This window comes from Furipterus horrens, unplaced genomic scaffold (genome assembly GCF_987537825.1).
Source record: "Furipterus horrens unplaced genomic scaffold, mFurHor1.1.pri manual_scaffold_6, whole genome shotgun sequence".
Lineage (NCBI taxonomy): Eukaryota > Metazoa > Chordata > Mammalia > Chiroptera > Furipteridae > Furipterus > Furipterus horrens.
This window is the reverse complement of record NW_028327176.1, coordinates 104,774,795-104,795,180: the sequence shown is the minus strand read 5'-3', so window position 1 is coordinate 104,795,180 and position 20,386 is coordinate 104,774,795. Positions and strand designations below refer to the sequence as shown.

Here is a 20,386-nt window from a genome sequence, read left to right as displayed (position 1 = left end):
TCCGGCAAGTTCCACAGATCATATGGTCTTGGAAAGAGACAAGCACTTATTGTTACCAGAGAATTCAAGATCAGTACTTACAGTTTCATTTCCAACACCCTGGGACTCCCTTGGACAAAGGATTGTAGTATCTACTGAAAGTTGCAATTATTCCCCAACTGGCTATTTCAGCCTCATCAGCCATTCATCTCCTTCAGAGAGTTCAACTACTTTGGAACACTTGTTATTCCAAAGTAACAACAGCAAAAGATGTTCTTTTTCTTCCTTTTTGTATTACATCCAAAAAGGTGGAGAAAGTAAAGGATAATAGCAAGTCAGAAATGACTTCAACTTACGCATAATTTTTAGATAAGCATTGCTGGAGAAAATACACACTTAAGGGGAACGGGGGGGGGGGGTGGCTCTAAATCTAACCTGATTTTTAAAAAATACCTTTAAAGTACTAGACCAATCTAATGCTTGTTTGACCTGTATGGCTTCCCTTGTCTTTCCTTCTGCAACCCCAATATTCAGTTGAGACTTCTGAAATGGAAAAAATCCTCTGCCCGTCCTTGCTGGCAAATCAGAGCGTTTCACAATGCACCTTGATTTGACAATTTTTTTTGTTTGTTTGTTTGTTTGGTAAAAGCATGTTCTGTCAATTAAAACAGGAGAAACCACACTTGTGCACACACAGCCTGATCCTAACCACCCAGACAGCAGCCTAGCTTCCTCTGTCAATCTTCCTGGGGACCGCCACCAGGAGCAGCCCACACAGCTTCTGCCCACACAATTTATCAGAAGGTAGTGATTCTGGTGACTCCAGACTAGCCCAGGCCATTCCTACAGCCCAGTGCACTATCTATAATGCAGTCATGAAAACTTAAAACATCTTCTGTCAAGGAAACCCTGTCGCTTCATAGGCATTGTCTTAATATGCTCCAAATGTCTTCAGACAAAGAGAATTGTTAGTCATCTGAGAATGAGTTAAACGACACAGAATCTAAATTCAGCTTAATACAACTGCTTTATCAGATTAGGAACCCCTTAGGACAGGCTCTGGGCTTCCATTTCCTTTACGTTCCCCTTCAGCATTAAGCACTCCATTTCTCCCATAAAGAGAATGAATTTAATTAGTTTTAACCAATCTACAGATTTACTGTGAGCTGAAAAGAGAGAGTCACAACCTCCAAATCCTTCAGGAACCATCAACATTTAAAACATCTTCCCCTGTCATCTGCTTTCTAGAAGGGTTCAGCGTTCTTGGATGGCAATATTTCCCTCCTTTTGATCTGATTCTTGGTGAAAAGGAGAGTGTTGGTCCCTGGCTGTTAATGACCTGATGTGACCACATGAAAGGCTTTGGGGATTTTAGGGCAGGTAAGGGCTTTACAGATCACTTACTTAGGAAACAGCAGATAGGTTTCAACCCTCATGTTAACCTGGTTGGTAAGGGCTTCCTAGACTCCTGAACTGAGAGCTATTCCAGGCCAAGGCCGAGCTCAGATGAAGAGGTGCTGTGACGCACTTACCACGTCTGCCACAGGCCCTCGAGGGACAGCGGGCTCAGGAGAGAGCCGGCACAGAGCCCTGAATTTGCCGTCCCTGAGCAGACTACTACAGCAAGCTAAGCAACTTGCAGTCCACTGTTTCTTCCCCTTGACTTTTAAAAAAAGGTAGAAGTGACATCAATCATAAAAAGTTATTCTGAAATAGTCACAATAAATGTTTTTTTAAAAAATACACAACCCCAGAAAAAGGACAACAGCTGAGGTCCTCGCTGGCATGTCCCAGAGAGAGCGAAAGGTGGAATTTCAAAGCTCTTCCTGACAAGTGCCTCAACACCACCTTAACAAGTACCACTTTATTGTTCCCATGGGCAAGAGGGTTAAGAAGGAGCTGGGTAGTTCGCCAGCAGGTATATAGCTTCAGTGATGGGGCTGCCTGGCGGAAGGGGGAGGAGAAGAGACCTAGATTTCAGAATTAAGCAAATGTCAGCAATCAAGCAGGTAACTCAGTGCGATGCTTGTATTAATAGGAACATGGGAGATTCAGTTTCTTGAACTTGAACTAGCAAAGCTCTCTGGATCAATCCATAGTATTTATTTGCTTTCTGCTTTATTCTTAACACTGATGGGTCAAGCGGGTAAATACATGGCAAACAACATGATTCCGTTCATACCCAGCGTATATAATCCCTCTCCTCCCCTGAGGTGGGTTTGGACACCAGAGGCCAGGTCGGATGTCCTGGAGAGACAGGGTTGGCCTCTTAACATCTGCTCTGTGTTGTCAGCCACCTGGCTCCCAGGTGGGGAGCACATGTTGGCAGTCACAGTTGTACACAGCAGGCAAGAGAGACCTTAGAACAGGCAAGGGAGAGGAGGCAGACATGTGATTCTGGAGACAAATAAACACAATTAGCTGTGCTAGAAACACACTGAAAAGACTCAGTGGGAAGACTTTGATTCCTTCTGCCAAGAGAGAAAACCAAAGGAAAATTCATTTAAAAGAAGCCTTCGAATTCCCTTGGCAGCCATGACCCAATGACTGTCATTTTTTTCTGTCAAGTCCTTTCCATTGCGGGTTTCTCCAACATTTTGAATAGTCTCACAATCATGGTACTTTATCAGTTTTGCTGCTACTATTTCAGGCTGTTCCTTTTATTCTTGGAGATGACAATTCCAAGCCTTTCCCAGCCATTCTGTCCCTGGGTACCTAAACAGACTCAGTTTGCTGCAGTCGTCAGGCGGGGAATTCACAGAAACCAGTAGTTGTGTTTCTGGTAGCATGCACTCCTAACTCCAGAATCCAATTCCATCCTGTAGGATCAGCTGCAGCCAAGGGGTTGGTTGCAACCATTTGGCATGGTGGTTAATAGGATGAGCTCTAGGAACAGGCAACTTAGGCTTGAATCCTGACTCTGCCACTTATAAGTAGGGTGACCTTGGCTAAGTGTTTTAACCTCCTTGTGTCTCATTATCTTCATCTATAAAATAAGGATATAATGGTACCTGACTGATAGAATTGTTGCGAAGTTTAAAACCGTTCTTTTCTTTTAGAAATACATTCTGCCTGCGAGCACAGTGTTGGTGGTTCGATTCCCAGTCAGGGCACATGACTAGGCTGCACGTCAGGTTGGGGGGCGTGAGTGAGAAGCAACCACACAGTGATGTTTCTCCCTTCTCTTTCTCCTTCCCCCTCTCTCTATAAATAAAATAAATAAATGAACAAATAAATTATTAAAAAATAAATAAATACATTCTGAAATGCTCACAAATAATAATATAATGTCTACAGTTTACTTCAAAATCATCTGGAACTAAAGAATATATAAAGAAGTTGGCCTTAAACTGATAACTGTCGAAGTTGGGGGATGGGAATGTGGGGGTTTATAATACCATTCTGTCCACCTCTGTCTGTTTGAAATGTTCTATAACAGAAAATTTAAGAAAGAGAGAAGATAATCCAGGTAAACCTGCTAGCATGTGTTCAATACATGTAATCTGTTACAACTCAGAGATGTGCTTGAAGGCATTGTTCAAAAAAGCACCTCAACAGCAGCCTGTCTCTCTAGAGGCCAGCAATGTGTGTGTGTGTAGGGGGAGCAGGGGGCTGACGAAGGACTTCACTGTCACTCTGGGCCATCCATTATTGTCCGATCATTTCACCACCAAACCTGCTTTAAGTTATTATTATTCATTCTCTATGCTTCGAAAGTTTTCTAAATCAACCACATTCATTACATATTCATTTTCTCATATCTTTAATCAGATACACATATCAGAGTTTAATGAGGTGGTGGGTGGCTGCAAACTGAGCTTTTATCGCCCCAGCTGAAAGCAACGCACTTCCAAGTTTTAATGGCCGTGCAACTATTTGACCCCCATATATACAGTTTTGTAGGCATATGAAATAATGAAAAATACCTCAATGCACTTTCCCCCCCACCCCCTCCCCCTTGGTCCCTGCCCTCTGCCACCAGAGTCTATGCCTCCAACACGTACAGGGAGCCACATATGTAAATCCAGAGTCAGTCCCAGAAACTCCCAGCTTATGGAATTGCTTAGATAAAATGATGAGATGGAGGGACAGGAAATCCCACCCTGGACCAACTCCAGGCTAGATATGCACTCTAAGAGAGCCCTTAATTAAATCCAAACTCGTCTGCCCCATGCCCTTACACAGACATGGAACCTGCAGTCTCAGCTCTGACACTTACTAACAGTAATGGCCTTGGGCTAGCCACTCCATCTTAGTTTTCTCCAGGGTAAACCGGAATGTCCCCGCCTAAGGTTGTTTCAGGGATTAGAGAGAATGTAAATTAAATAGAGTGCATTGCACAATGCCTGGCACATAGTAATTGCTCTATACATTGTACCAATTTCATATCTTTGTATGCTTTCAGGCAAACATGGATGTATCATTATTACCTCTTTTGGAATTGGTTGATATATTTAGACACAATGGTTCTCCAGGTTGTGAGACGTTTCAGAGACACATAATTATAAATGGTATAAATGTTATAATTAACATTTCCTTTTTTATTTTCATGTGAAAATACTTTAATGTAGATGTATTCAATCTTCTTCACAGAGCTGATGTATAGATAACTATGTTACTGTCATTAGTTCATACTCTCCTATGTGGTTCCCTCTTCTCCTTCCATAAATGTCTTGTGACATTTAAATTAAAAAATTATAAAAAGTAAAAATTCATGAGAAAAATATGGCCAAATTCAGTTCTGGCAATGCCACCTGGTGAATGTCCACTGTATATACCAGGTCTGTCCAGAAAGTATCCAGCCATATACTATGAAGAAGGGAGACATTTCTGGAGGAAGATACAAGGTACAAGATACAAGAAACATTGTACACAGGACAATGATGCCTCAGTCCCCTTCAAAGTGGGCACCTTGAGACCTCACAAAGTTCTCCCAGCATTTATTTCACTGTTCAAAACACTCTGCAAAATCCTTTGTTTGAATCGCCATCAGCTGCCCCGTTGTATTTTCCTGAATTTCCTCAATGGTCTGAAATCTCTTCCCTTTCAAAGGTGATTTTCATTTTGGGAAAAGGCAAAAATCACAGGGTTCCAAATCTGAGCTGTAGGGAGACTGAGTCACCTGGGTGATTTGATGTTTTGCAAAAAATCTCTGCACAGGTCGTGATGCATGAGCAAGTGTTTTGTCATGATGAAGTTGCAAATCACTCGTTGCCCATAGCTGCAGCCTTCCGAATCATCTGAACAGTTTCTGCAGAGGAATATTCAAGTTTAACGCAAAACTTGATGCAGATTCATTGCTCTACTCACTGAGTCGTTTTGAATGTGACGGCCACACAGTACACATGCTCACTCAGTGGCATTTGTTGCTCCTACTGACTAGTACAGTGAAGTTGTCATTGTTCACCCATGTGTACTCCAGTCCATTCTCCTTGGCCTGCCAGGTTACATCGATGTCGTGCAAACTGTTTTTGTTATATTAACAATGGCCAGACTTTTTCTGGACAGACCTTGTACATTGTCCAGAGGATCAATGGATGAGGCGAGTGTAAATAATAAAGCCAGAAATCCATTACCAAAGACTCAGTGGTAATCCAGGCTTCTCTCAGGAAGTTTAGGGCTAATCTAAAATCTTTATTTTATTCTTACTTATCCTTAACCTTATCTAAAACTGGCACTTTCTCTGTGCTTATCCTGATTTACCGTTCTTCATAGTATTTTTTACTACTAAAGTTATACATTTCCTGATTTGTTTATTGTCTGTCTCCTTCCAAAAAATATATATCTCATAAAAACAGGGATCTTGATTATTTCCATATCTCCAACACCTAGAACTGTGACAAGCACATAGTAGGCCCTTGAAAAAGTATTTTAATGAATGATTTCATTTTCTTTTCTCCAGTCAACTGCAAAACGAAACATAGATCTGAAATCCTGCCATATGTATTCCTTATGTAGCTGATCACTATGACCCAGTGCAGAAGACAAAGTCTAAACAAACAAACATGTAACATGTGAAATCATGCATTACAATATGGAGAAAAATGAAGCATGATGAAGCCGTTTCCTTGGGGCCTTGCATACACATATGTCATTCTGACTTTTGGCTCTGTGCTGTTTCTTAAGTTGTTTCTCCATGAGAAATGCCCACCTCTTCATCTAGATGTTACCCCTCTTTCAACATCTCATGCAGGTTGATCCTTCTGACTTACACTCTGACTGTAGGAGTTCATGCTGACTTTGCTCCTTTCATACACCTACCACCTGTGCTCCAAGATCCAGCACTCAACTATAAATAGTCTAAAGTTTTCCTATTTCTTTTTTTATGTGAGAAAAATTTGATGCGCCAAATGTATTATTGGCTCCTTCGGCACAGAAACTATGCTTTACGCTGCTCTTACACCCCTCAAAGTGTCTAGCACAGTGTTGGACACTTATTAGACAGTCAAAAACATCTCTATGATGAACTGACAAACTTCCTATTTGAACCCCATCCCTGCTGCTCTGGCATGATTCCATTTACACTCTCAAGAACACCTATTTCTTTTTTCTAACTTTTCCTCCCAAGTTCTCCTCTGTCAGACTGACTCTCCAGCTGCAACAATCTAAAATGTTTAACATCCCAGATGAGACAGAAAATTATCAGGGATCCCGTGAATTGACAGCAGCAACTAAAAAAGTGGCATTACTTCTGGGGATGTAAGCCACAAGCAACAAGTCATCATTCAGGATGTTTTAAAGAGAGACAGAGAGAAAAGGCGATGCAATCCAGGAAATATCTATAACACTTTAGGAACTAACCTGAACCTCTGCACCAAACTGAGATTTGATGCATCAATTTCCAATTTCCTGAAATGCTGTCCAGTTTCAATGTCATAAAAATGACTTTTTTTTTCTTTTTGAGCTTTACCCGAACCTGGGTGACATTTGAGTACTGCAGCCAATTCCAACCTCAGCTGAGCCAGGCATAAAACTGACTAATTCCACCTTCTAAAGTGCTCAGGATTCCTGGAAACACAAGAGAAAAATAACAACAACGCCTTTATCTTGTTTAAGTGCAGGAGTGGAAAAGCTAAGATGGGACTCTTGGAATGAATTCTGTGAACAGAGTTAAATATACCATGGAGAACATAAATTTTCTAATTCAAGAACTGATTTATATCATCTTCCCTTTTCTTCCATATTTTATACAACTTAACCAATTCTCTATAGAATGAGCCTAAAGTGAAAATGAGAAGCTAGTTTCACCAGCAAAAAGTTCCATTTCTCACATAAGTATAATCTACAGGCAGTATTCGATAGAGTAAGTGTATTTTAATTCCATTTTCAACTGGTTTGGCTAACTGTAGCCATCATCCAGTTTCTTGACTACACGTATGTTGAACCCTGGGTATCCTCTTAGACTCCAAAGGGCAGGTGCTAAGAATAGGGCAAATACATAGTTACACTCTACTGGGGAAAGCAACTAATTCTCTATTTTTTTTTTCTTTGCTCTTCTTAATCTTGGACTACATCATCCTAGGAGGATAAATGTCACTGTCCTTAATGCTAGCTGTGTATCAAGACCAATAAAAATCTCTTAAATCAATAACCCTACTCTGACCTCTTTCAAATTCTTACAGTCTTAGGAACTGGGAGTCCTAGTCCTAGTTACAGACGGGAGCCAGTTACAGCCAGGAAAAGGGGGAGAGCTGGCCTTGGCTCTTCTCTGGATGTACAAATCTCAGAATCTTAGAAGTTTCCCATTACTTCTATTATATATTCACATTCATCATAACTATTATTAATTCACTCATTTGACAAATAGCATTCTGATACAGTATTGAATTCCCCTTATATAAGAAAATAGGGTCAGTTTAGCTATCTAGACAACTTGGAAGTTTGTACCCTCCCAGACAAGCAAAGAAAAGTCTTCCTGAAGTCCCAGGCTTAACTCAGCTTGACCATCCAACCCAGTTGACTTATTACAGCAGAGAGCAGTTCCCCACCTTTGATGTGTGATGATGTGAAGTCTAATTCTTACACTCTAACCTTATGACTAGGTAACCAACCAGTGTCCTCCTACTGACATGTGGCCTGAGCTTTGCTTTGGCCCTATGCACAAAAATTTAAAAGCCATGATCAATACTCCCCTGCCTATCTTTCAGGTGGAGGATCACCTCTAAAACTTTGTGCCAAACTATAACCTCCATAAGGGCAGAGATTGCATTTTTGCCCAACATTCTATCCCTAGTATATAGCATAGACCCTGGCCCTTAATATTTGATGAATGGATAGATGGATGAATGAATGGATGAATGAACGAATTAACAAATGAATGAAAAAGTTATGCTTTGCTTCCCAAACCACTGAGAAGCCCATCAAGATCTCACTGCACAAGGGTTAGTGCTCAGGTTCCTCTTCAGCCAGGACCATTAAGTATCACAAACAGCTTGAGCAAGTTACCATAAAGTAAGGCAGGGAAGCAGAGTGGGCTTTCCTCCCTTTATTGCTGGGTGGTAGGGGTGGGGGTTTCCAGCCCCTCCCCTCCCCCCACGTAAGGAAAGGTGAGTGGAAGCTTCAGGTACAAGGGAGTTAGGAACCGAATGTTTGTACCTCCCCCACTTCCCAGTGTTTATGTTGAAGACCTAATCCCCAGTGAGATGGTCCCTTAGTTGAATCTGGGCCTTTTGGGAAGTAATTAGGTTTCAATGAGGTCATTAGGGTGGGGTCCCAGGATGAGTTTAGCACAGAAAAAGGGACAGAGAGCTAACTCTTGCTCTTTAGGGCATTCATTCAGCACTTTCTCTCTCTCTCTCTCTCTCTCTCTCTCTCTCTCTCTCTCTCTCTCTCTCTCTCTGCTACATGAGGACACAGCAAGAAGGTGCCCATCTGCAAACCAGAAAGAGGGCCCTCGCAGGACCTAAACCTACTGGCACCTTGATCTTCCACTTCTCGACCTCCAGAACTGTGAAAAATAGTTGTCTGTTGTTCAAGGCACCCAGTGTGGTATTTTGTTATGGCAGCCTGAGCTAAGAGACAGGGCCATTTCAGTAATATTTAAACTGTCGCTAGAGATAGGAGTCTAGAATTTAGAGAAATGCCAACAAAGTAGCTACTGGGGCAACAGAAAGCACAAATAAAGAATGTGACCTTGCTGTCAGATCTCTGCTCCTTGGGCAAGTCACAACCTCTCTGCACCTCCGTTTCCGCATCTGTGAAAGGGGACTAATAACACGAATCTCCTTGAGTTGTTCTGAGAATTAAATGAGGTAATATAAATATATTTCCCTCAGTAGTAAGTGGTCTATAAGTAATTATTTTTACAATGCTGAAGCCAGACTCACGCAGTTTCTTCACACAGGGTCTGCAAAAGCAGAAGAGATAGAAAGATGTGGACAACAGAGCCCTATGGCCGTACTCAGAGGCCAGGGGTTTGAGTCCCTGTTTTCATCATTTTCTCATTGTGACTTTCACAAGTTTCTCGCCCTCTCCAGCTTCAAGTTTCCTTTCTTTGTCAAAAAAAAAAAAAAAAAAATCAGTATGATGATATCTGCTCTCTGTGCCTTATAGGATAGGTGCAAAAGTCATATTGCAGATGCTTGCACAAAAATATTGCAAGAGGTAAATTTGTCAACATTAATTAAATACCACTAAGGCTTTAAAACAATGTTTTTCAAACCTTTTTTACTGTAACCCATTAGGAGAAACATTTTTTACATTGCAAACAGGCATACATTCATCACTCAAAAACAAAAGCTTAATGAAATAATACTGTTACTTTAATATTTTTAATTTGGTTCTCTTTCTTTCTTTTTCTTTTTGTTGTTATATTTTTAATGCAGATCATTCACTTCACAAGGCATAGTCATGAACCTTGACTCTTACTGGACATCAGAATCATCTGAGGAGCATCTTAAAAATCTGGTGCTCCAGCCACTGTGATTCTGAATCAGTGGTTTGGAGTGGGGCCTGAGCACCAGCATTCTTAGATAGCCAGAACTGAGCAGCACGGAACTAATGGTTTCTGTCTAGCTCACAGCTAAAACACCACTGGATAAATTACTTATATCTTTGTCTGTTAAACACTTTCTGCACCGGGATGTCTCCCCACCCCCACCCTGTTGAAACTACTCATATGGCTTCAGTGTGCTCCAGGAAAAGAGAGAAAGGAATGAAGATCAATGTGGAGCCTGCGCTTTATGGGAGGCCTCCTCTCTCCTCCCAGATGACGGGATAACTCCATGCAGAGCAAAATCTGGAATGGATTTGGAGCATGGTGCTAAAAGTGAAGGGACCCCTATAAGAACTTTTTGCTTGAGTAGGAGGGGCTAAGTTAAAGTGAAGAGAAACTGCCAGACCTCCTTGCCTAATCTGACCATGCATAGAGAGGGGTTTCAGTAGGGCTTGCAGGTAAGTTCAGTAAGGGAACTTCATGGCCTGGCTGTCTCCTTCCAAGTACAGCCCAGATGAAACAGAAAGGTCCTCCATCTATGCTCTACGGCAGAGAGAGCTGGGGGACTGTCCTGGTCACCTGGTTGGAGTGATCTGCTGCCTACACTTAGCTGTCTAAGAATTAGGGCAGAACCTGGGCCAGAATGCAGAACGTACCAGAATGCTAGAGGCTGCTGGCCTATGTCCTTGTCCTTTTCTTGGACACACAGATGGGATCAAGAAACGTGTATTAGTTCTGTACACAATTGGTTAAAAAACAAAAACTGTGTCTGTTTGAGGCATATATATATATATATATTCCTGGATTTACTAAGAATTACCATTTACTGGGGTGCCTTCTGTGTTAAGTATCCAATTCTACAGTGTCTCCTCAGACATGTACTTTATAGATTCTCCGGTTTAAGGCACTCACCCTGGGCTGTGCATGTAATAACTGAGGGTGCTAGGATGCTAACGCAGGCTGATCCCCCACTCCAGATCCTCTGCTCTAGTTCAGGGTTTCTCAGCACTACTGACATTTGGGACTAGATAATTCTTTGCTCTGATGGGTTGTCCTGTGCACTAGAAGATGCTTAGCAGCATCTCTGGCCTCTACCTATTAAATGCCAGTAACATCTTTCTCCCCTCGAGTTGTGACAAACCAAAATGTCTCCAGATATTGCCAAATGTCACCTGGATGGGGGGGGGGGCAACATCACTCCTCCTTTACATTGAGAAGCACATAGTCTAACCCGTAGTGATGTATTGTTTCCTGGTACTTTATAAGGGGAACAACACCACATCACCCTATCTTACAGTGATATCTCCTTTTACAGCATTTGAGTGCATGGCAGGATTTAATCCTGAAAGTTAATCCACATCAAAATTATGAACACTATTAAAAGACCTATTGTATATATTTAGTCTTCTTCCAAAATTTGTGAGAAAAGAGCATGCATAAAACCCCATTTAATCTTTGGCCCCACAAGCCATTGGGAGAAAAAAGTTTAGCAAATGCATAGCCCTATGAGAGTACATTATGTGAATTTCTGGAGGATGAAGTCTGTTTCTTGTACATCTCTGTCTCCTGCACAAACTTGCCTAAAACAGAACTCTCACTAAATGTTGACCATTGCATGGAGCATCTGCTTCATAGCAGCCCTTAACCATTTGATAAAAATGAAATTAAAATTATATTCCCACAACTTGTATCTTTCTAATTTACATATATTTAAATAAAATTCATATTCTGAAAAAATTAATGGCAATATTTATGGAAGTGCTGAGAGCTTAGTGCCAGGTTCTTCTTCCTTGTCATTGAAAAAACGAAGAGTAAAACTCAAGTTCAACTTAAACAAATGTTCACCAGAATCATCCCTTTCAACACATGCCAAGAGAATTGTAGCTATTTCGTTACCGTAATATTTTATTGGATCAAGGAAAAAAATTATGGGAGAAGCTTTTTCTTTTCCTTCAGATTTTCACTAAACTATTATACTAATACACAATCAAAACAGGAATGTTTGTTTTTAAAAACATCTGAATTAAAAATAAAGTAGCTAGCCACAGTTGCTTTCAAAGTTGCTCTTTAAAAACTCCTGGGAAGCCAAGAGAGTAAAAGCAAAATGTTCTTATTCACATATCCATTTGCAAAGCCCAGCTGAGGGGAGTATCGTTATTTGGGAGATGTTAAATCTGTATATGGCTTCAAAGGAATTTTAAAATAACTATCAATAAATAATATTTATAACAAAACAAGCTAGACTCTGTGGAGCACTTATGTGCCAGGCACTGAACTCAGTGTTCTACATGCATAAATCTTATTAAATCTTCATTCCAGCCCCATGAGGTACATATTCATTAGCATCTTTTTTTGAGGTAAGAAAACTGAGGCCAAAAGAGATGTAATAAATAACTTGCCTAATATCATAGCCAGATCCAGAAAAAAGCATGGCTGTATAAAGCTTTCAATTATAGAACCTGAAAAAAAAAGGGGGGGAATTTAGGAAAACAATGGGAGAACAGGGAGATGTTAAGTCAATTTTTCGCACTGTGTGCCATGGAATCCCAAGACCAAAATGGATTTGCAGAAACCATTCCCTTCTTGTTTCTGTTTAGATCCCTTTACATAAAATCTCAAGTACAAGGCATTAATTACACACATGTGTTAAGTGGCTCTCTGGGTACCGTTTTTTTTGTATGTGTGTGAGAAAACAAATCTTTTGTTTGTTTTGTTTTGTTTTCTGTAAAAATGTACACTGATGAGAAGAGCCTGGTAAAGAGTCCCTGCAAGGGAAAAGAAAGTCTTGCTTTCTCCAGCTCAGTAGGCCATAAAGTACAACAATAAGGTGATAGGTCCAATATTTTAACACACATACCAGATCATAAACACCCAAGGAAGGTGCACTTCAATTGCTTTCAATCCTAAACACACACACATGCCTCTACTGGATGCCCATCTTGGAACTGCCAGTCCTTCAAGAGGACTCTCATTACTTTAGTGGGCATACTTCCTATTACAACCTCCACTCCCCACCTCAGAGGCCACAGTTGGCCCCACATGGTATTTGGCTCTTTCCCAACAGAGGAAGGTTTGCCATCAGGAGGCAATTCAGTTAAATGTGTTGCAAACTCTGAAGGCAGTGCCAAAGCACGAGCTTCAAAATTATTCTCAGCAATGACAGCATCACCAGAATTAGTACATAGCTTGCCAAGATGAGGCTTTTGAAGGGGAGAAATACTCCCTTGAATGTATAGATACTGGAATATTTCTTTTAACATTTGGATAAAGAATTGGGAGAATTGGCTAGCTTTACGTCCAAGTGAATATTCTGCTGCAATAATGACCATGCAGATTTTGCGCAAGGTTCTGACCACCCCCTTAATGAAAAAAAGCTTGTCCTGAAATGATACTTGTAAAAAGCATAAATCACTCCCCCATTAACCTGCATAATTATCGAAGAGATTTCCTTTTCATGAAGAAGAAAAAAACAAACAAACAAAGCGGGCCCAACAAATGCTAGTTGCCAAAATAGTCCTTGATCCTCCCAGGAAGCTCAAATCTCAGTGCTGTCAGAAGATGGATCTATAGACAGAAGGAGTGAGGGGCACCTTCCTCCCTTTGGCCCCCAAAGTCTGGTAACCTTCCAATAGAGAAATCCATATAATAGTATCCCAGACCCTGTGTCTTCCTGAATTAGCTGTTACACCTAATAGACTAATTATCATACATTAAAGGGAGCTGGCACGGAAGACAAACAACAGAAAACAAACAAACAAACAGACACTGCACTGGTCATGTATTTATTTTAGACACACACTTGGATAGCCATCTTCCAGGTCCTAAGCAGCCCTACTTCCTACCAGGTGACCTGGACATTTTATGAAGGCGAAGGCAGTCCACCTTCCTAGCAGACAGCTTCCTATTAACTTCAGTAAGGAAGCCCTCATCAGCACGAACAATCCAAAAACTACAATACTCTTGGTGTTTACTGGCTGCGGAATCCTGTGCATTTGTGAGCGGGTTTGTGTGTGTGCGTGTGTGTGTGCGCGCGCACATTGCTGATTTTCCTCCAGATTTTATTCAGAAACAGCCTCTCACCGAGTACAGAGTGGGGAGCAAGTAGCACATGAGGATCTAAAAATTACACACCCCTTTATCATGAGTTATGCCTAAGATACACACACAGGGAGATGTTACCTGTACAACTGAAATCTCACTCCTTAACTATTCTTTTAAACCTAGATTCCTCTCATCTGGTCTCTGACCAAAGTCATTTCTAACCTAGTTCAGCAATATATGGTGCAACAATGATCCCATCCGGGTCTCACCCTCGTCAGTCAGTGGCTGAGGGACCACAGCTGCCTTTGGGTCCCCGCGCCAGGTCAGGGAGGTGGTCCCCGCCCTAGTCGCCCTTGCCCAAGTCGCCACCACTCCCAGAACTTGCTGGGTGCGGATTCTCCTCCACCTGCCTCCTCTGGATTGCCCAGTCTTGCTCTCTCGAGAGGTTACCTTCTTGAGGTGCCCATGACCCCATGCCACCGAGGGGGCTGCATTCCCCTGGCGGAGACATTCCCCGAGTCCCTGCCCCACCGCTCACGCAGCTCCCCGCCGCAGCGTTCCATCCCTCCATACGGTAACCAGCCGCACCCAGGCTCTGCGCGCAACTCCGTTTCCCGCGCCCACCGTCTCAAAGAAACGCCTTCCATCTTTCCCGGGAGAAGCCGCAAGCCTCGCCCCACCCTATCCTTTCTGGGGCTCCCCTTCCTCGGGCTCCCCCTCCCGCCCCGCCCGCCTCGGGTTTCCTCTCATCCACTGTCCACTCCCAGGTTCTGCACTCCGCCCAGCGGAGGGCGCCCCAAGAATACGAACAGGCACCCCCGGTTCCGCCCCCCGGGTTCCCGCACAGGCGATACCCCAGATCGCGGTCCTAACTCCTTAGCCCTCCAGGTTCGGGCTCTGAGATTCCCTACCGTGGTGATCCTGACCCGCCCCCTCGCACTCGGTGCTGGGGCTCTGGGAGTAGTCACCAGCATAGGTGCACCTACACTTCGGCCCCCGGGGTCGGGTTCCTCAACCTCGTGATTCAGAGCGCCCCTCTGGGCTCCAGTTCTGAGGTTCCCCTACATCGCGATCGTGACATCCCCGCCCCGCGTGCTCGCGCTTCGGGGCTCCCCAGTAATGCGGCCCTGATCGCTGGCCCGACCCACTCCGCGCCTCCCGCGATGGAACTCACTGTCAGTGGCGGATTGGGTCCGTGAGCGCAGCCCAGTCTGCCCAGCCCGCAATCCCACTGAGTTCCCAGCTACCGGCTTCCCGCAGGCGACTGTGACCCCGGCCCCGCGCTGCACTGGGGTGCGGCCGAGAAAAGGGGACGGCCGGGGGCGGGCATCGCCCAGCTCCGCCCCTTCCCGGCCCCCGGGCGGGATGCGCAGACCCGGGCACCCCCTCCTTCCACTGCGTCCCTGGCCTCCGCGGCGGAGGAAGTTGGCTGACGCGTCTTCCTTCCACTCAGGGCTCAGACCCGCACAGCCCCCTTTCGGCGGCTAAGGGTCCGAGGATCTAAGCGAGAAGGAGACACGTTAACCGCTGTCCAATTCTTTCCAAGAACCCACCCGGGGGCCTCTCCCAAGTCTTTTAGGAGAGGGAACAAACGGCAAACTTCGTTGTTAATCTCAAGACTGATTCAGATTCTGGCCTTCTCTCTACACTGGCATCTGCACATGCAGGGTCATTCTGCCTATGAAATCGTGTTGTAACACACCCAGGAGGGCCCTTGCAAACACACACACTTCGCACCCCTGAGTTACACTCATGAAGGGCTATCCCATGACTTGGGAACCACACAAACACACCCCTTACACTGACGCTGGGAATCCATATCTATATCACTATATTCTCATTCCACACTGCTCTAGGTGGTCCTTATATAGCAATGGCCTACGAATACAGGCAGCTGGGAGGAAGGGGAAATAGTCTATATTTTACCGTGACAAAAATATGCTTTCAGCTGTAGGAGCATCAGTTAACAAATCAAATTGTCTTTGGTGTTAAAAAAGCAGTTTTCATTACCTGGAAAATGAGAAGCTGATCAGATTCTGGGAAGATGGCTAGCATCAGAGCTGCTGTGGGAGGTTCATTTAATTCATTCCGTGACTTTTCTGAGATAATCAGGCCTATTTCTGGTCTGTTGATACCTGACACTTATCCATTACTCCACCCTGCTTCAGTGACATGTCTAGTAACACCTGGCATTTGTACAGTGTCTTCACTTTTCAAAACATTTGAAAATTCATTATTTTACTTATCCTCAGCAAAACATCATGTAGCAACGATAGTAGGTTATTCAGAGGTCTTCAGGGCCACGGTCTTCCCACAAAATCATGAGCCCAGCACACAAAGACACTGGTGGAAATGTCCCAGCAGGCCTTTGAAGATTTGCCCTCTCCATGCCAAACATGTCAATGAATTCATCTGTATGCACAAAATCTTGAGCCACCAATATTAACAAGCATTTATATTCCAGCCAGAGATCATAACTGTACAACAGAGCTGACTGAAAGGAAGTGAAAAGTCCCTTTTCTTCCTTTCTCTGCCCTCTTGAAACAAAATTACAGGTCAGCAAGTATGAAGTTCCAACCACAGGCTCAATCCAACTGAAGTGAGTGTTTGGGTGAGCAAATAAGTCTGTACAACACATGTTGATTATTCTTACAGCTTCTTTTCTCCCTGAGAAATTCTCTGCCTGGTGTGTGGAGAGGGTTCCCTTGTTTTAAAAGATCAACAAGTCTTAATGCTTTTTCAATGTCACAGTAAGAAAATGGTAAATGTTCCTTTCCCCTGAAACTTCATCAAGGGGGCTAGTGTGAAAGTGTAATGGGTACTAGGCATTTTTAGCTATGGGGGAGGGGTGCTGTCCAGAGCCACCTCGGTAAGAGTGGCAGTGTCTCATCCTTTATGCTTTGTTATGGTGCAGTAAAATATACATAACACAAATTTTACCATCTTAATTTTTAAATAATATTTTTAATTGTGGTTAATATGCAGAATATAAAATTTTCCCCTTAGCCATTTTTAAAATATACATTTCACTAGTGTTAAGTACATTCACATCCCTCATGCCTTTTTAAACCACTTGAATCTCACACTAGATCTTTTGGTGACTCTAGAAAAAAGAATCCTAAAGTGACCTTACTATTTTTAAATTATAAGAAAAGTCTGTTGGATCTTTTATAAAGGACAGTCAGGATGGCCTTTAGAATACGGGAATTCATAGCCAATTCCCTCCACAAAACACTCTCATCTGGCAACACAGTTTTGACTTGTGTTTTTCAAAAGCTGGAAACAGGCAAGATTGTGGACATTGGAATATTTCCTCTAAAAGAAGAATGCTAACCTGCTAATCCAATCAATATTCTCTCATACATTTTCCTTTCAGATTGCCCTTGAAAGCCACAGACAAAGGACAATGAGCAACATGATTAAAAAATAGACATGTAGGATTAAGGAGCTATTTTTGTCTCAAACTCTAACAAAATAATTTGATTCATTTTGTGTTGTATACATACCACACTGACACTGTTTTTCTATCACTTCTGCTTCATGTTTACATAGCATCCCTTTTTCAAGAAGCTCAAAGTTCATGTGATGCCATCATATTACTAAACTTCATATTTTTTTATGTGAAGAAGGAAGGGGGTAGGAACTGTTAGCCTGACTGTAACACAGAGAAATGGTAGTGTGAGATAGTTAAACCATTTCCTGAAACAGCTTGGTATACTGGTCTATACTGGTCTATTTTAAAAGACCTACTCACGATAACTCATATAAGAAACAGTTGTTTAAAAGCCTTAGTTATTATTGTTTTTGTTTTTCTACATCTTACAGAAAGACTGAAGGCCATTCTTCACCATCTTGGCAGAGAAAAGGAGAGGACTTTGTGGACTTGGGAGTCAGATCATCCTGAGTCTGAGCACCAGAAACGCCACTTGGAGCTCTGGTGGGTTACTTAACCTTTCTGTATTTCAGGCTCCTAATCTGTAAAATGGAAATAATAACCATATCCATTTCACATAGTTGTTTCTAGGATTAAATAAAATGATACATATTAAGCTCTCAGCGTTGTACCTACCACATAATGAGGGCTTAATGAATGGAAATGAAAAAGTACTGGCTTCATGTAAGTGGTTGTTTATAAGAGCCTTTGTTCCAATGCTCTATCCATGCAGTCTGCATGGGAAGAATTTGGAGAATCTTAAAGGTTTATATTTCTAACCCTAAACCAAATCTCTCCATTCCTTAACATTTCATCAGAAGATAGCCATCCATACTTAGCTTATCTGTTTAGAACACCCTGTCAGCTGGACAACTGGGAAAGCAACCATGACACTAATTTCACTCACAGGAAGCTCTACTGAGCTGTGGTTGAATCAGATAAAAAATAAAAATAAGAATAATGGTTTTCTTGTGTTGTATGTCTGTTATCTCATTTAATGGTGAAATGGTAAGGGTTTATTAAAGGCTCATTTGATTCTATCTGCAGTGATTCATTCCTTTTTTTCCTATTTTATTTCTTAATAATAATAATAATAATAATAAATTAATTAACAATTCAGGGAGCAAACCAATTAACACATGCAGACAAGAAAGAGAAAAAGCAGAAACTGTTCCTGGGCCTTCAGCAAACCTGGGCAGTGTGAGGTTGCACCACCTCGCGTCTGATCGATCTCCTGTTCTCTGAGGTAACTGGTCCCTGATTGAAGAGCTGTGGGTGGCAAACTGTTAAGGGCGAGTGATAAAATGACCAACCAGGAACCCTTTATATTATTAACAAAATGATGTAAATTCCTAAATTCTGAAAACATTTGATATGTCAAGTGTTATCACTTTTTTTTCACCAAGACCTACATATAAGTAATATAGTATCTATATAATTGCATTTTAGCAATTTAACGGCAAATGAAAGTGTGGATATTAAAATATGAGGCCTTTCCTTATTCTTCAGCGGAAATTTGCAACTAAAAAACTTCAATAATTGGACTTCCGGCCAAGATGGAGGCTTAGACGGACGCGCTAGGTCTCCCTCTACAACTAGAGAGGAATACAACTACTTCAAAACAAAGGATAACTAGAAATTCCAGAAAATAAAACTACACGGAAGCCCAACATATGAAGTTATAAACCAGCGGCGCCCTTTGGGCAGGTAGGACGAGAGAAAGGGGGCGGCACTGTTTGCAGTCGCACCTGGGACAGCGGCGGGGAGAACAATCCCGGCTGCAGTCGAACCCCCCGCAACTCGCGACCCCAACACTGGGGAAAGCAGCCACCACATCGCCTTGAACAGTGAGGCCCAGGGGGGCGGGAGGACGGATCCCGGTCTCCTAGCGGAATAACTGTGTGAATCCATCTTGGACCCCCGCCCCCAAAGAAAGCGCCACAGGGCTGCGAAATAGGTCGCGGACAGGCGCCGGTTGCTGACTTGTGACGACAAAGCACCACGGCACAGCAAGAAAGGCTGCCGAACGGCGCCGGTTGCTGGGTCATTACGAGTACACAGGCACTGCCCCCTACAGCAGGCCCAAGAAAACAAAACGCATCTGTCAAAATGAGGCAGACAACTATAGAAATCCCGGTGGCACAGCTCACCAGGCAACAGATGGAGAACCTGACAGATGAACAGATAAGAAACCTGTCAGAGGCTCAGTTCTGGGCCATTGTTATCAGGTGGCTTACAGAATTCACAAAATATCTGGAAAAAGATGAGAAAGAAGCGAAAAACACTCATAACGAAAGGAACAAAACCACATACGAGACAGATAGTGAGGAAAAAAAATCCAGAGTTCATTTCAACAAACTGGAATATGGAGAAGGAACAAGCAGTCAACCAATGCAGCGAGAGGAAATGGGAAGCAACGATGAGAGGATCAGAAACCTCTGGGACAGCTATAAAAGGTCCAACATAAGAATCATTGGTTTGCCAGAGAGCGAGGAAGATGAACTAGAACTTGAAAAATTGAGTGAAAATATAATAAAGGAGAACTTCCCAGACTTGGGGAAGGAAATAGACTTACAGGTCCAGGAAGCACAGAGAGCTCCAAAAAAACTGGACCCAGGGAGAACCACTCCAAGACACATTATAATCAAAATGTCAAAAATTAAAGATAAAGAGAGAATCTTAAAAGCAGCAAGAGAGAAGAAAAGAATTATGTACAAAGGGGTCCCAATTAGACTATCAGCTGACTTCTCAAGGGAGACCCTGCAGGCAAGAAGGGACTGGCAAGAAATATTCAAAGTAATGAAAATCCAAAACCTACAACCACGAATACTCTATCCAGCGAAATTGTCATTCAGAATAGAAGGACAGAGAAAGTGTTTCCAGGACAAAATAAAACTGAAAGAGTTCATTAGATCCAAACCACTGTTATATGAGATGTTAAAGGGACTGGTTTAGAAAAAGGAGGATCAAGATAATGAAATCTAAAATGAAAACTGCAT

At 42.6% G+C, this 20,386-nt stretch overlaps 1 protein-coding gene across 2 annotated transcripts in view; it reads right to left on the bottom strand.

The window, feature by feature from the left end:
- The window catches only part of PAQR8 (progestin and adipoQ receptor family member 8), a 39,731-nt gene extending 24,489 nt beyond the window's left edge, over positions 1 to 15,242 (bottom strand). For both annotated transcript variants that reach the window (XM_090282579.1, XM_090282580.1), the window contains exon 1: positions 15,129 to 15,242. The gene's annotated coding sequence lies outside the window, so the exon portion shown is untranslated. The remainder of the gene's footprint in view (positions 1 to 15,128) is intronic.
- Between the last annotated feature and the right edge of the window lie 5,144 nt (positions 15,243 to 20,386).